This window comes from Sus scrofa, chromosome 7 (assembly GCF_054392235.1).
Source record: "Sus scrofa isolate SSC_HxYL_T2T_F1_AM1 chromosome 7, Sscrofa_HxYL_maternal_Yorkshire_Landrace_v2.0, whole genome shotgun sequence".
Lineage (NCBI taxonomy): Eukaryota > Metazoa > Chordata > Mammalia > Artiodactyla > Suidae > Sus > Sus scrofa.
This window is the reverse complement of record NC_139389.1, coordinates 81022470-81039559: the sequence shown is the minus strand read 5'-3', so window position 1 is coordinate 81039559 and position 17090 is coordinate 81022470. Positions and strand designations below refer to the sequence as shown.

Genomic DNA, 17090 nt, shown 5'->3' with positions numbered 1-17090 from the left:
AATATGCAAGGTATATCGTTTTCTATTTTAACTTTTTGACCTATTTGTGTATTTATATTTTGGTAGATAACATACAGTTAAGGATTGCTTTTTAACCAATCTGATAATCTCACCTTTTAATGGATGTTTAGCTCATCTACCTTTTGTGATTATTTATGTGGTTTGGCTGAAATCTGTCATGCTGTTAATTTTATATTTGTCACATTTTTTGTTTTTGCTTCTTTCTTCTTTCTTCATTTGGATTGAAAATTTGTATGATTTCATTTTTTCCTTGTTGGCTTTCAAATGTGACTTATTTTAATGTTTGCTCTAGGTTTTGTAGTATCTTTAACTTATTAGAGTCTAGTTTCAAGTGCTATGACTTCACAGATAATATGTCTCTTACAAAAATATACTTTCATCTTCTCCTTTATGTTCATTATAATTTTGTCATACATTTTACTTTTTCAGATTTATAAAATCATACCACACTTTAATTTTTAAAGTCAGTGATGTTTTAAAAGGTTTCTACATAACAAGTAAAATTCGTGTATGTTTACCTATGCACTTAACATTTTAAGTGCTCCTCATTCCTTTGTGTAGATTCATTTCTTAGTGTTACTGTTTTCCTTCACCTGAAGGTCTTTTTTTTTAAGTGTAGGTTCCATTGAGATGAATTCTTTCATCTTTTGTATGCCTAAAAGAATGAATTATTTTTTCATTTTCATTTTTGAAAAGTTTATTTTCGTTGTTTAATATAGGTTTCCTAACAATATTCTGAGGTGTTGCTGTCTTCTTTTTAAAAATTTTCATTAGAGATGATTTACAATGTTCTGTCAATTTCTGCTGTACAGCAAATTGACCCAGTTATACATCATATACATTTTTTTTCACATTATCCTCTATTATTGCATTCTTCTGGCAAGAAATCTGCTACCATCCCTATCTTCGACCCTCTGTGTTTCTCTGGCTGCATTTAAGATTTCTTCTTTTACATTGTGGTAAAATATACATAATGTAAAATTAACCATTTTAACCAACTTTATTTTTATTTTAATTTATTTTTTCATTATACTTTATTACAGAATATTGAATGTAATTCCTTGTGCATTACAGTAGGACTTTGTTGTTTCTTTTATTTATTTTTTTTGTATCTGTGAGTTGGATTCTTTTTTTTTATTGAGGGATAGTTGATGTACAGTAGTATATGTTTCAGGTGTACAACATAGTGATTCACAATATTTGAAGGTTATACTCCTCTTATAGTTATCGTAAACTATTGGCTATGTTCCCTGTGCTAGCTGGTATATCCTTATAGTGTACTTATTTTATACATACTAGTTTGTACCTTTTAATCCTCTACCCTTATCTTGCTCCTCCTTCTTCCCTCTCTCCACTGATATGCACTACTTTTATTTTTATATCTCTAAGTCTGTTTCTTTTTTGTTATATTTCCTGGTTTGTTTTATATTTTAGATTTCACGTAAGCTATATCATACAGTGTTTGTCTTTCTCTGTCTGACTTACTTCATTTAGCATAATACCATCCAAGTCCAAGTCCATCCCTGTTGCTGCAAATGGCAAAATTTCCATTCTTTTTTATGGCAGAATAGAATTTTATTATATATATGTACCACATCTTCTTTATCCATTCATCTATCAGTGACACTTAGGTTGCTTCCATATCTTGACTCTTGTAAACAGTGCTGCCAAAGTACATGTAGCCTTTCAAATTCATTTTATTTTCTTTGTATATTATGCAGGAGTGAGATTTCTGGGTATGATAGTTCTATAAAAACTAATTTGTGGGAGTTTCCATCATGGCTCAGCAGAAACCAATCTAACTAGTATCCATGAGGACACAGGTTCATTCCCTGGCTTCACTCACTGGGTTAAGGATCCGGCGTTGCCGTGAGCTGTGCTGTAGGTTGCAGTTGTGGCTCAGATCCTGCATTGCTGTGACTGTGACATAGGCTGGCAGCTACAGCTCCAATTAGACCTCTGGCCAGGGAACTTCCATATGTCACGGTTGTGGCCCTAAAAGGCAAAAAAAAAAAAAAAAAAAAAAAAAAAAACCCGAAAAACAAAACTAATTTGCATCTGCTAATTCATACTCCTAATTTGTATCTTCCCCATTTCTTTTCCCTTTTGATAACCATAAATTTGTTTTCTATGAGTCTGTTTCTACTTTGTAAATAAGTTCATTTGTGTATATCTTTGTGTGTATAAGCATCTTCTTCATTCATCTTCCAGGGGACATTTAGGTTTCTTCCATGTCTTAGCTATTGTAAATAGTGCTGCTGTGAACTTTAGGGCTCATATATCTTTTTGAATTAGAGTTTTTCTGAATATATGCCCAGGTGTACAATAGCTGGATCATATAGAAATTTTATTTATTGATTTTACTAAGGAACAACCTCCATACTATTTTCCACAGAGGCAGCACCCATTTACATTACCACCAACAATGTGGGAACATTCCTTTTTCTCCACAATCTCTCCAACATTTGTTACATAGTAGATATTTTGATCATGACCATCCTGACCAGTGTTTGCTGATAACTCATTGTAGTTTTATTTTACACTGCCCCAATAATCAGCAGTGTTGAGCATCTTTTTATGTTTCATTTGGCCATCTGTATGTCTTCTGTGAAGACATGTATATTTAGGTCTCCTGTGCATTTTTTGATTTGGTTGTTTGTTTTATTTGCTATATGCGGTGTTTTTCTATTTTGGAAATTAAGCCCTTGTCATTTGCATCATTTGCAAATATTTCCTACCAGTTCATAGATTGTCTCTTTGTTTTGTTTACAGTTGCCTTTGCTGTGAAAAAGCTTAAAGGTTTGATTAGGTCCCATTTGTTTATTTTTGCTTTTATTTCTATTCCCTTGGGAGACTGACCTAAGAAAACATTGCTTTGACTTATGTCAGAGAATGTTTTGCCTGTGTTCTCTTCTAGGAATTGTGTGATGCCCTGTCTTATATTTTAAGTTTTTGAGTCATCTGGAGTTTATTTTTGTTTTTTGGGTTTTTTTTAATGATTTTAATTTTTTCCATTATAGTGGGTTTACAGTGTTCTGTCAGTTTTCTACTGTTCAGCAAAGTGATATATTTTCTTTTTCTCTCATTATCCTCCATTGTGTTCCATCACAAGTGACTGGGTATAGTTCCCAGTGCTCTACAGCAGGGTCTTATTGCTTATTCACTCCAAATGCAATAGTTTGAATCTGTTAACCCCAAGCTTCCAGCCCATCCCACTCCCTCCCTCTTGGAAACCACAAGTCTTTTCTTCAAGTCCATGCATTTCTTTTCTGTGGAAAGATTCATTTGTGTTCTATATAAGATTCCAGATATAAGTGATATCATATGGTATTTGCCTTTCTCTTTCTGACTTACCTCACTTAGTATGAGAGTCTTTAGATCCTTCCATTGCTCCAAATGGCATTATTTTGTCCCTTTTAATGGCTGAGTAGTATTTCATTGTGTATATATATCACATCTTCTTAATCCACTCATCTTTTGATGGACATTTGGGTTGTTTCCATGTCTTGGCTATTGTGAATAGTGCTGCAATGAACATGCGAGTACATGTGTCTTTTTCAAGGAAAGTTTTGTCCAGATATATGCCCAAGAGTGGGATTGCTAGGTCATGTGGTAGTTCTACGTATAATTTTCTGAGGTACCGCCATACTGTTTTCTGTAGTGGTTGTACCAACTTACATTACCACCAACAGTGTACACTTTTCTCCACACCCTCTCCAGCATTTATTTGTTGACTTTTAATAATGGCCATTCTGACTGATGTGAGGTGGTACCTCATAGCAGATTTGATTTGCATTTCTCTAATAATTAGAAATGTTGAGCATTTTTTCATGTGCCTGTTGGCTATGTATATATCTTCTTTGGAGAAATGTCTGTTCAGGTCTTTTGCCCATTTTTCCTTTGGGTTGTTGGATTTTTTGCTGTTGAGTTGTATAAGTTGTTTGTATATTTCAAAGATTGAGCCCTTGTCAGTTGCAACTATTTTCTCCAGTTTGAAAATATTTTCTCCCATTCCACAGGTTGTCTTTTTTTTTATGGTTTCCTTTGCTTTGCAAAAGCTTGTCAGTTTGTTTAGTTTCCATTGGTTTACTTTTGCTTTTATTTCTGTTGCCTCGAGAGAGTGACCTAAGAAAACATTTATACATGTTGATGTTAGAGAATGTTTTGCCTATGTTCTTTTTTAGGAGTTTGTATGTATATTGTGTGAGGGAATGTTCTAACTTCATTGATTTACATGAGGCTGTCCATCTTTCCCAATACCACTTCCTGAAGAGACTGTTTTCTCTCCATTGTATATTCTTGCATCCTTTGTGGAAGATTAATTTACTTTAGGTATTATTGACCTTAGGTATTAATTGATCTTAGGTTTATTTATGGGCTCTCTATTTCGTTCCATTGATCTATGTCTATTTTTGTGCCAGTATCATGGGGTTTTTATTTGTTTCGCTTTGTAGTATTATCTGAAGTCTGAGAGGGTTATGCTTCCACCTGTATTCATTTTCCTCAGGATTTCTTTGGCAATTCTGGGTCTTTTTAAATTCCATATAAATTTTAGGATTATTTGTTCTATTGTGAAAAATTTTATGGGTAATTTTATAGGAAGCACATTAAATCTGGTATTGGGGTATTATGGCTGTTTTAACAATATTAATTCTCCAGTCCAAGAGCATGGTATAGCTTTCCCTTTGTTTGAATCATCTTCATTTTCCTTTTTATTGCTCAGTATATAAGCATTTTACCTCCTTTGTCAGATTTGTTCCTAAGTAATTTTTGGTATGATTTTAAAAAGGATTGTTTTTTATTTTCCCTTTCTGATATTTCATTGTTGGTGTAAATAATTGAAACAGATTTCTGCATATTAATCTGAATGTTAATCTTCTATGTTGCTATCAGTTCTAGTAGTTTTTATGTGGAGTCTTTAGGGTTTTCCATATGTAGTATCATGCCATCTGCATTTAGTGATAATTTTACAGCCTGTCCAATTTGAATACTTTTTTATTTCTCTCTCTTTCCTGATTGCTGTGGCTAGGAATTCCAATACTATGTTGAATAGAATTAATGAGTTGGGCAACCTTGTCTTCCTTAAGATTTTAGTGAGAGGACTTTAAACTTTTCACTACTGAGTATTATATTGGCTGTGGATATGAATAGCTTTTATTATGTTGAGTTATGTTCCCTCTGTACCTACTTTGGTAAGAGTTTTTTTCTTTTTTTTTAAGTCATGAACCAGTGTTGAATTTTATTAAATGCTTTTTTATGCCTCTATTGAGATGATCATGTAGTTTTTGTCTTTGGTTGATATGATGTATCACACTGATGATTTGCAGACATTGAACAATCCTTGTAACCTTAGGATGAATCACACTTGGCCGCGGCATATGTTCTTTTTTATATGTTGTTGGATTTCGTTTGCTACTATTTTGTTGAGAATTTTTCCATCTATATTCATCAAAGATATTGGTCTGTAATTTTCTCTTTTGGTACTGTCTTTGATTTTGTTATTGGAATGATCATGGCTTCATAGAGTAAAGCATCCTATCCTCTTCAGTGTTTGGGAAGAGTTTGAGAAGGGTCAATACAAGTTCCTTGTATATTTGGTGGAAATATCCAGTGAAGCCATATGGTCCTATACTTTTATTTTTAGGGTATCAGTTGTTATTTATTCTCTTTAACTGCCTATTTTATTTATTTGAGGCCTCTCTCCTTTCTTATGGATGAGCATGATTTGTCAATTTTGTTTTCTTCTTCAAAGAACTTGCTCTTAGTTTGATTTTTTCTATTTTTAGAAAATCTCTTATTTATTTTTTTCTCTGGTCTTTTTAATTGCTTTCCTTCTGTTGACTTTAGGGGTTTTTCTTTTGTTTTTCCTTTTCTAATTCTTTTAAGCGGTAGCTTAGGTTGTTTATTTGGCATTTTTTCTTATTTTTTGAGGAAGGCCTGTATTGGTATGAACTTCCTCTAAAGGACTGCTTTTATTGCATCTTGTTGATTTTTGTATGGTTGTATATTAATTGTCATTTGTGTCAAGGTATTTTAAAATTTTCTCTTTGATTTTCATTGACCCATTGGTTTTTAATTAGAATGTTATTTAGTCTCCATTTTTTCTCATTTATCTTTATGTGATTGATTTCTAGTTTCCTGCTTCTCTGGTCAGAGAAGATGCTCAAAATAATTTCTGTCCTTTTAAATTTATTCAGGATTGTTCTGTGCCCTAGTATATGATTTATCCTAGAAAATGTTCTGTATACTCTTGAAAAGAATGTGTTTTCTCATTTTTTTGTATGTGACATCCTGAAATGTCAATTAAGTCTAACTAAAGATCATTTAGGATCTTTATTGCCTTACTGAATTTCTGCCTGGAACATTTGCTACTGATGTACTGACGTGACTATAGTTTTAAGTTCTCCTACTATTATTATTTTCCCTTCCATTTCTCCTTTTACTGTATCTGTTAAAATATTTTGATGTATTTAGGTCCTTCTATATTGGGTGCATATATGTTAATAAGTTTAATATCCTCTTCTTTTATTGATCCTTTCATCATTATGTAGTGTCATTTATCTTACTCTGTGGCCTTTGTTTTAAAACCTAGTTTGTCTGATATCAGTATTGTTACCTCTGTTTTCTTGTTATTTCCATTTGCATGAAATATCTTTTTACCACCCCCTAAAGTAGGTATCTTGTAGGCATTATATTGTAAGGCTCTTGTTTTCTTATCCAATCTGCTACTCTATGTTTTTTATTTTTATTTTTGAAATTTTATTTTATTTTTTAAAGAATAAAATACATATATTTAAACACAATTATATTCACACAGATTATTTTATCATGGATCTTAAGAAAGAGATTAAGTGACTCCCTCTGGAGAAGTGGAATGGAAAATATGCTGAGACAAATAGGAAATTTATTCTATATTTTATCCCATTTTGTATGGCTTTCATCTTTACTATTTAGTACTATCTATTACATTTCAAATTTTCTTTAAAAATTAGCATTATATTAAAATTGTGTACATTATGCAACTAAAATTTATAAAGAAAGCCTTTTAACCATTAAATATTTTATATAGCATAATAAAAAGAATAACTTAACTGTTAAGAATAACAAAAATAATACACCCTCTGAATATAAGTAAAATATAAAATGCATAAATTGGTTAAAAAACAGTGTAACTATATAAATATGTCCTCACAATTTGTTACATCGTATTGATTCTTCAATAGAGGCATTACACCATTCTAGGTGATGTGATAAGACATTATAGACCTTACATTGTACCATGAAGAGAAATGGTTATTAATAATACAATTGTAGAACTGTATTATTTAATTGTACAGTTGCATTATTTAATTGTAATTATCATAAATTCTTTGATGGAGAGGAAATCAGAATCAGATCTAAGAAGACTTCAGCATTCCAAGAATGATGTCAAATGACCCCCTTCATGGTGGATTATGCACTATTTACTATGAGGTATATTTCTTATCCAGAGATTCCTTATTTGTGTATCAATTGCAGATTTTTGGTTTGCAGTTATTCTGAAGTTTTTATGTAAGAGTCTATATGTATATATGAGATTGTTTTAAGATGTTGGTCTCTTAATTGCAAGTTCATCTCCAGTGTCTTGCATTTGTACCCAACTCTTCTCATGATTTCTGATTTTGGTGGTATACTTGTGCATGGATGATTTCGTATCTTTACTGTATATGCACCTTTACTGGTGAGCCTTGTCATTTGTGGAATTTTTGTTTCCTGTTGTTGTCTTGTCTTTTCTGCCTAGAGAAGATCCTTTAGTATTTGTTGTAAGGCTGGTTTAGTGTTGCTGAATTCTTTCAGCTTTTGCTTATCTGTGAAGATTTTAATTTCTCCTTCAAATCTGAATGAGAGCCTTGCTGGGTAGAGTAATCTTGGTTGGAGGTTTTTTCCTTTCATCACATTAAGTATATCATACCACTCCCTTCTGGCCTGCAGAGTTTCTGCTGAAAAATCTGCCAGTAACCTTATCGGGGTTCCCTTGTATGTTATTTGTTTCTTTTCCCTGGCTGCTTTCAAGATTTCCTCTTTGTCTTTAATTTTGGTCAGTTTGATTAGTATGTGTCTTGGTGTATTCGTCCTTGGGTTTATTTTATATGGTACTCGTTGTGCTTCCTGGATTTGAGTGAGTGGTCCCTTTCCCATGTTAGGGAAGTTTTTGGCTATTATCTCTTGGAATATTTTTTCTGTCTCCTTCTCTGTCTCTTCTCCTTCTGACACACCTATAATATGGATGTTGGTGTGTTTCACATTGTCTCAGAGTTCTCTGAGACTCTCTTCATTTCTTTTCAATCTTTTTTCTCTTTTCTCTTGTGCATCCCTAATTTCCACTCATCTGTCCTCCACCTCGCTTATTTGTTTTTCTGCCTCCTGTATTCTGCTGTTAGCTGCTTGTAGTGAATTTTTTATTTCCGTTATTGTATTTTGCATCTCTTCTTGTTTAAGTTCTATATCTTGCATCTCTTTGCTCAGTGTTTCCTGTAAATTATCCATCTTTGCCTCCAGTTTATTTCCAATGTCTTGCATCATCTTTAGCATCATCAGTCTAAAGTCTTTTTTCTGGAGGCTGAGAATCTCTTGATCACTCTGCTGTTTTTTTTTTTTTTTTTCTCCCTCATCTGAGTTATAGTTCTCTGTCTTTTCATTTTTATAGGTTTTTGGTGTGGTGATCTTTTTACAGGTAATAGAGTTGTATCCTCTCTTACTTCTGGTGTCTGCCCCCCTTGTGGCTGAAGTTGGTAAGGGGGCTTGCTGTAGGCTTCCTGATGGGAGGGACTGATGCCTGCCCCCTGGTAGGTGGAGCTGATTCCAATCCCTCTGGTGGGTGGGGCTTAGTCTCTGGATGGGATTAGAGGCAGCTGTGTGCCTGAGAAGTCTTTAGGTAGCCTGTTTGCTAAGGGGCAGGGCTGTAATCCCACCTGGATTGTTGTTTGCCCTGGGGCTGATCAGTACTGACTGATATTTTCCCAACATGGCCACCTCCAGAGAAAGGCATGCTGCTGAATATTCCTGAGAGCTTTGCTTTTAATGTCTGTCCCTCACAACAAGCCACATTCACCCCTGTTTTCTCAGGATGTCCTCCAATAACTGTGGTCAGGTTTGACCCAGGTTCCTATGGAGACTTTGCTTTGCCCTGGGACCCAGTGCATATGAAAGTCCATGTGCACCTTTTAAGAATGGGATCTCCATTTTACCCATCCCATGGTGCTCTTGTGCACAAGCCCCACTGGCTTTCAATGCCAGATGCTTCAGGGGCTCTTTCTTCCAGTGCCAGATGCCTGCACGTGAGGCTTTGATGTGGGGCTTAGAACTCTCACTCCTGTAGGTGAGTCTCTGTGAACCAGTTAGTTTCCAGTCTGTGGGGCTTCCCACCCAGGAGGTATGGGGTTGTTTATATCATGAAATCACCCCTCTTGCCTCTTTATGTGTCCTCCTCTTTTTCTTCTGGAGTAGGATATCTTTTTTAAGGTTTCTGGTCCATTTGGGTGAGGAATGCTCAGCCTTTAGTTGTGAATTTTGTTGTTTTTAGGAGAGAAGTTGAGCTCCAGTCCTTCTATTCCACCATCTTAATCCTCTCTCCCTCCTCCATGTTTTTTAAATGGAGCATTTAGTCCATTGGCATTTAAGGTAGTTATCAATGGATATTAATTTATTGCAAATTAAATCTTGTTTTCCAATTGATTTTTTTTCTTCTTTGGTCATTTCTTTTTAGTTTTTCTTTTTGTGGTTTGATGGTTTTCTTTTGTTTTGTGCTTGTGTTCTCTTAGTTTTGATTTTATGAATCTATTGTATGTTTTTGATTTGTGTCATCCTGTTTTTCAACTATGTTAACCCTTTCCTATTTCTACTTGCTTTAGACCTGTAATCATATAGGCCAAACATATTCTAAAAATAAATCTACATTTTCTTCCTCTCTCCCACATTTTATGATTTTGATGTCTTCTTTTACATCTTCATATTTATCAATTTGCTCTTTTTTATTGTTATCATGGCTTTCACATGAGTTTTTTTTTCATCTTTAAAATTTTTATTGAAGTATAGTTGATTGTGATATTTTCTTCTTTACAACATGGAGATTCAGTTTTACATATAAACATAACATTTATTTTTTCAGGTACTTTTCCCATATAGGTTATCACAGAATATTGAGTAGAGTTCTCAGTGCTATACAGTTTGTCCCTTTTGACCATGTATTCCATCCCATATGCAATAGTGTATTATCTGCATACTGTTTTATATAAGGTAATTACTCTGCAGTTTTGATTAATGCTTCTTTCCATTTGAGAAAACATTTCAATATCTGTTTTAGGGTAGGTTTAATATTGTGGCTTTTTGCTTTTTGCTTGTCTGAGAAACTTTTCTCTCATTTTATTCTAAATGATCATCTTCCTGGGTAGAGAGTATTTTAGGCTGAAAGCCTTTCCTTTTCAGAACTTTGAATATATCTCTCTACTTTCCTTCTATAGGGAAATCAGCTGATAGTCTCATGATGGTTCCCTTGTGACTAGCTTTTTGTTTTTCTCTTGCTGACTTTAGAATTCTCTTCCCTTAACTTTGCCATTTTAATCATAATGTGTCTTGGGGTGCACCTGATTGAATTCATCTAGTTTGGGACTCTCTTTGCTTCCTGCATGTGAATATCTGTTTTCTTCTTTAGGTTTGGAAAATTTTCAGCCAACATTTCTTCAAATAAATTTTTGATCCCTTTTTCTCTCTCTGGGATCTTTATTATGCATAGCTTGGCAAGCCTTTTTATTATCTTGTAGGTCTTATATATTTCTTTTATTTATTTGTCCATTTGTCATTACTCTGCTACTCTAACTGGGTGGTTCCCCTTATTATATCTTCCAAATCCATTATTTGTTCTGTATTATTCACTTTATTCATTGCCTTTAGCTCAGCTTTAGTCCCAGCAATTGTTTTTTAATTTTGACTCCTTTCATAATTTCTAGTTCCTTTTTACATAAATTTGTGTTACTATTGGTAGCTTTTCTTTTTCTTGTGTGTGTTTTTTTTGGAGGGGGGACACACCTGCAGCATATGGAGGTTCACAGGCTAGGGGACTAATCAGAGCTGTTAGCTGTCAGCCTACACCATGGCCACAGCAACACCAGATCCGAGCCACATCTGCGATCTACATCTGGCAATGCCAGATCCTTAACCCACTGAGCGAGGCCCAGGGTTGAACCTGAAACCTCATGGTTCCTAGGTGGATTTGTTTCCCCTGTGCCACAGTAGGAACTCCCACTATTTATAGCTTTTCTTAATTATTCAGTATTTTTATTATCTTCTTTTTGAACTTGTCATCTGGTAGACTGGAGAGTTTCATTTCACTATTTGTTCTTTCAGATAAATTCTCTGGATATTTTAGTTAGTAGTGGTTCCTCTACTTCCTCATTTTACTTTTATTTCTCTGGGTCTATAAATTGAGGAAAAATTTTATCAACTATTGTCAGGAAGGGCTCTTTTTAAGTGAGGGCATCTACATGAGTCTAATATTTTTGGTTCAAGGACTGGTCTTGTATGGATGCTGGCCACATCTTTCTTTAGTGTGTGCTGTCTTTTATCCTCTAAATAGGAGGTGTGATTTGTGTTGTAGTGACCAGAGCCTCAGATGGATATTGAGCAGGGCCACCTCTTTGCCTTGTGGTTATCACATCCCTTTCTGGGGCAGGATCTGCTCCCTAGTTGTTAGAAAAGATACAAGATATATTTTAGAACTATGGTGTGAGGTGTGAGGTTGGCAGGACTGGTGTGCTTCCACTGGGAGACAAGCTGCTGGGTATTCTTCCTCAGGAGCTGTCCCCCAGGAGGTCTACTCTATAGTGTTGCCTGCTATCTATTGTGCAGGCTAGCAAAGAGTACACTGTTGTTGGCATTGCTCCCAGCCCTGCCTCAACTGTGGAAATACAGGCATTCAGCCCGTGTGTCCCTCTCAGATGCTGTGGTCCCAAAGCCAGCATCCCAGATTCATTTTCACTAGATCTGCTTAAATCCAGACTGCAGGAGCTAGGGAATCAGTCCAGACCTTGGTTTCACCTTCTTGTGTGAGCACCCACAACACTTGCAATTGTTAACCCTGGACCTCCCATCCATCATAGCACCAGTAATCCACTCAGATGTCCTACAGGCACAGAGATTACAAAGCTGCTGATGATGTGTAAATCTGCAGGTAGTAGAGTTGCTGGGAGATAGCTTAGATTTGTTGACTTAAAAATATGCACCACCTAAAAGTCAAGAGTTAAGTTTTATTTGGAGCAAGGTGAGGACTATAGCCTGGAAAGGCTGCATTTCGTATAGCTCTGAAAAACCACTCCAAAGAGGTAGGGGGAAATTTCAGTATATATGTGATTTTTATTAAGGGGGGTATATAAAATCAAACACATTTTACTAAACGTTGCTGCTAGTCTTGTGAAGGTTACTGCTAGTCATGAAGAGCATATGTTACCATGAAGGATTTTTAGTGCTTTTTTAGATATGAAGAGATGCAAGAATTGGGCTCATGGAATCTTCTACTGAAAATACCTATCTGAAAACGTGTTCTTCTAGTTTTCCCAGAGCACAGATTACCTCATTCCCGATCTCCACCCTGAACACATTCAGGGGATATTGAGGGTCAGCAGCTGCAGTGACTCATGATTCAATCTGTGTAGAAACATATAGTAAGTTCCAATCTCCAGTTCACAGATTTCACCCCCACTTCTGCTTGTGTTTGTGCACTCCCAGAGCTTGTAGAAGCAGAGCTGCATCTGCTATGAATACTGAGAATGCAGCTGATTTGTTGGGGCCTCACCACCTCAATGCATGTTAACAATGGGGGTTTTATGTGGGACCCAGGCTCAGTCCTGTATATACCCCCAGTTGCAGCTCAGACCACATTTTAGCCCCTTCAGGCTGGCTTTACACAGCCAACTCAAATCCTCTCCCTGTGTCTGTTCTCTGAATCCTTAGTTCACACCCAGCTTCCATGCACACCAATAGATAGGTGTCTTGGGCTGGGACTGAGGAAGCCTATTTTTATTTTTCCCTTTAATGATTTTTGGATTAGCTCTTTGCTCTTAAATTCTGAAATATCATGGAGGTATCCTTATTATGAGTCTATTTTCATCCATGGTTTGAGCATTCATTTAGTAAATGTTTTCTGTCTACAAATGCATGTTCTTCTATTTTGAGGCATTTAAAAACTTGCTTCCACAAGTTCCCTTGTGGTCTAGTGGTAGGACTCATGCTTTATTGATGCATGCCAAGTATAATCCCTTGTCTAGAAACTCAGATCTCACATTAATCTGCTATATGCCACAGCCAAAAACCAACCAACCAACCAAACAAACAAACAAAAACAAACACCATCCTTGATGATTTCCCCCTCCTTATTATTATTCTATTTTTTTCTTTTTATGGCCATACCTGCAGCATGGTTCCCAGCCTAGGAGTCAAATCAGAGCTTCAGCTGCTGGCCTATACCACAGCCACAGCAACACTGGATCTGAGCCATATCTGCAACCTGTGCCACAACTTGCAGCAACACTGAATCCTTAACCCACTGAGGGAGACCAGGGATCAAACCTACATACTATGACAGGTTCTTAACCTACTGAGCCACAGTGGGACCTCCTTAATCTATCTAAAGATTTGTTGCTTTCTATTTTAGTCCTCCTGAACTGATATGATAATTTTCATCTATTTTTATTTTTTATTTTTCATTTTTAGGTTTTTTTTTTGCTGTCCTTTTTACAAAATTATTTCAACTTAATAATTCAGTTCTAAGCTTTTCATTTCTACTATTTTTTCTTATAGTGTGTATTTATGTATTTTATGCTCTTTTAAAATAGAATTTTTAATAAAATAATATATCTTCTTACCTTTCTGCAAATATTGACAAGAATATTTTTAATTATGAGGGTAATTTTTCTGCCTAGTGTATTTTCTCTTATTGTGTATTTTTTATGTTTTTATAGTCTCTGTCTTACTTCAGAAGTTTTTACTAGATTCCTAATTGAAGTCTCTGTGTACATGGATAGAATTTAACAGTGCTTGTCTTCAGTATAGGGCAAGCTGTTCAAGCTAATTTACTGAGAAGCCTTCACTATCATTATTTTAACTTATATCTCTTATTTTGGCCATATTTCTCAGCAAACATATTAATATTTTCACAGAAGGATATAAGCCTTGTTGTGTGAATTCTAGAAGCCAAAAAGGGGACAAATGATGGAAATATCAGAATTCTGGGTGAAGACTTCAAATTCTTTGTTTTCTGTATGATTGTCATTGCTTTTAATTATGTTGGCTGTGTCCTGGTGCAGAGAGCCTCTACTGATCGAAAAAGGAAATCATAAAACTGCACACATTGGTTGAGCATATTTGGGGATTTAAACTTCTTTTAAAACAGATTTTCGCATAAGTCTTGTGTTTCAGACCTATCATCATCCACACTTCCATAAATATCTGTTTCTCAGTAAGAGAGCTTTGCTCACTGATATCTTAGGATCAAGTTTCTCAGGACCAGTAAGTTAGTTACCTCGTGTTTTTTCTGCATTCTAGCTCATGAAATTTTGTTGCTCTTTACAATCTCTCCTATATTTTAACTTGAATGCTTTTTTTAAAAAAATGTACTTGGCTCTCATTTTATTTGAAATTTGGTGAAGTGTTAAGTAAAGGCATTCAGTACTTTTCTTTTGAACTTTCTCCTTTACATTTTCTCTTGATATTAACTTTAAATATTAAAAAACCTTATTTGCAAAATATGCCTAAGTTTTATTTTATTGCCAGTTGTTTTCTCTGAAGTATGTAGAGAACATTGTTATTCTTCATTTTCAGGGTATTTTTAGGTCAGGAAATTTTGTTTCTTTATCTAATTTATTCTATGATGGTATATCATTAATTCTTGAGCTAGCTCTCTGTGTTGTTTCTTGTTGTCTCTCCCTCTTATTATACATTCTTATTTATGTTCTTTCTTTTGCAATATAAAATTTTCTCAAATCATCATTGACATCCATGATTTGCCTTTCTAAAATATAAGTTATGGGTTTTAATGCTTCCTTTGTGAATTCTAATTTTATTATTAAATATTGAGGTTTCAGCTCAGTGTGTCCACTGAAGTTCAGCATAAGGTATTTTGTCTTTCATCTTTGCCTGCTCTCTTCTTGACTTCCTATTCTTGTTTCTGCAACCTTTTTGTAATTTTCTATTAAGAGGAGCTCAGAAAAAGATAATCTGTCTTCTGTATGCAGCATATACATGTGGTTTATTTGGCACATAATGTTCTCTTGTTGTTGCCTTTCTTTTGTTGTTGGCCCATGTGTCAGGAGAGGTAAGAAAGAAGGAAGGAAACAATTAAATCCCTAAATTTCACAAATCTCAAATCCAGTGACAATGAACTCATGCTTAACCACTTTTGGATGGTGCTGATTAGCATCTGTCTCTTTAAAAACAGCCTGCATTGAGAAGAACGACTCAGTGATATGGAAGATAGAATAATGGAAATCACTCAATCCAGTCAACAGACAGAAAACCGAATCAAAAAACTGGAAAGCAAGATAAGAGACCCATGGGATAATATAAAGCGGGCCAATCTACACATAATAGGAATTCCAGAAGGAGTAGAAAAAGATAAGGGAATGGAAAATAAATTTGAAGAAATTATCGATGGAAACTTCCCAAATCTAAAGGATACTGAGTTCAAGATACAAGAAGCACAGAGGGCCCCAAACAAACTGAACCCAAACAGACCCACACCAAGACACATCATAATAAAAATGGCAAAAGTTAGTGATGAAGAGAGGATCCTAAAGGCAGCAAGAGAAAAACAGAATGTTACCTACAAGGGAACCCCCATAAGAATATCAGCTGATTTCTCTACAGAAACACTACAGGCCAGGAGGGAATGGCAAGAGATATTTCAAGTGCTCAAAGGAAAAACTATGCAACCTAGAATACTCTATCCAGCAAGAATATCATTTAAAATAGAAGGGGAAATAAAATTTTTTTCCAACAAACAAAAACTTAAAGAATACAGCAACACAAAACCCAGGTTAAAGGAAATATTGAAAGGGCTTCTCTAAACCAAAAAGAAAGGAAGGAAAGGGAAGAGAAAAGAAAAGAAAAAAAAAAAGAAGAAGAGGAAGAACTAGGACTGAGGAAACGGCAATCAGAGAGCAGTCACTCAAATAAGCCAGCATACAGATTTAATCATGAACATGCTTCAAACAAAATAAAATTAAAAGAAAAAAATAAAAGAGAGTCATCAAAACCATAAAATGTGGGCAAGGGTTGTTAGGAAGTAAATAACCCTTTTTGTTTTTTTGTTTGTATGTTTCTCTTCTTAATTTTAATATAGTAATGAAGTGTTTGAACTTACAGGGCCATCAGGCTAAAACACACAATTATGGGACGGGTTTAGCATACTTAAAAAACAGGGCAACCACAAGCCAAAAGCAAATATTGCATTTGCAAAAAAAAAAAAATACACTCAAGCAGATAATAACAGGAGACCATCCAACCAAAAAAAGAGAAAGGAAAAATTGAGAACCATAGAATCAACTGGAACTCGAGGTTCAAATGGCAATAAATAATCATCTATCAATTATCACCTTAAATGTCAATGGACTGAATGCCCCAATCAAAAGACACAGAGTGGCTGAGTGGATAAAAAGGCAAAAACCTTCAATATGCTGCCTACAAGAAACTCACTTTAGGACAAAAGATACATATAGATTGAAAGTGAAAGGGTGGGGAAAAATATTTCACGCCAATAGACAAGACAGAAAAGCAGGAGTCGCAACACTCATATCAGACAAAATAGACTTTAAAACAAAAGACATCAAGAAAGACAAAGACGGACACTACTTAATGATTAAGGGATCCATCCAAGGAGAGGATGTTACTATCATCAACATATATGCCCCAAATACAGGAGCACCCAGATACATACAACAAATATTAATAGACATAAAGGGAGATATTGATGAGAATACAATCACAGTAGGAGACCTTAATACCCCCCTCACATCAATGGACAGATCCTCTAGACAGAAAAC

General features: G+C 35.0%; 1 protein-coding gene across 11 annotated transcripts in view; it reads left to right on the top strand.

The window, feature by feature from the left end:
* Window positions 1–17090, top strand: part of LOC106504458 (uncharacterized) — a 1793907-nt gene that overhangs the window by 313044 nt on the left and 1463773 nt on the right. The gene's annotated exons all lie outside the window — the stretch shown is intronic.